Below are 711 nucleotides of genomic sequence, written 5' to 3'. Positions count from 1 at the left end.
TCTAATATCAAATATGAACTACCAGGGGACTGGCCAGAATCAGACCATATTTTATATACCTACAGTTAGGATTTCAGACAAGTTCTCCAGACTCCTATCTTTAAAAGGTAAGCCAATCTAGGCATTCTTAAAAAATTTTTAAAATGAGTATGTATGAGCTCTCCATATTATGCGCTGGGTAAATTGCTAGGCACCAGTATTCTAGGAATACAAACTCTACCTTGTCTGTATTTACTTCTAAACTCATAATGGGCACCATAATACAAAATACAAAAGATAGTAGTACATAAAGTATTGAAACCAGCAAAAGTTATCTCAAAAAAAACAAAAAACAACTGACCTAGTAAAGGAAATGCACAGGAAAGCAGACTTTAAATATATTCTAAAATTAAGGAAAAAAAGATACCATTTTTTTCCCTAGTGGAACCCTGCAAAATTAGGGCATTCTGGGAAAGTCTTAGACTAAGAATCTCTCCAGTGGGTTCCTGCAAACAAAGAGGGCATCCTAATATATTCCAGATGAACTCCAGATGGTACAGTACCCCCTCTGACCAACTCTTTCAATTTTTTCTTACACTCAAGGATTGAGTGCCCAGTGGGACAACGACCTCAACTTCTCTCTGTGGGTTGGCCCTCCCATGAGTCCCGCTGAGGTAATTCCCCTTAACAAACATCATAGATACAATTAGGTCTTAGCAAAGGCATTTACCA

This window comes from Notamacropus eugenii, chromosome 6 (genome assembly GCF_028372415.1).
Source record: "Notamacropus eugenii isolate mMacEug1 chromosome 6, mMacEug1.pri_v2, whole genome shotgun sequence".
NCBI classification, from domain to species: domain Eukaryota; kingdom Metazoa; phylum Chordata; class Mammalia; order Diprotodontia; family Macropodidae; genus Notamacropus; species Notamacropus eugenii.
Note: the sequence above shows the minus strand (reverse complement) of the source record.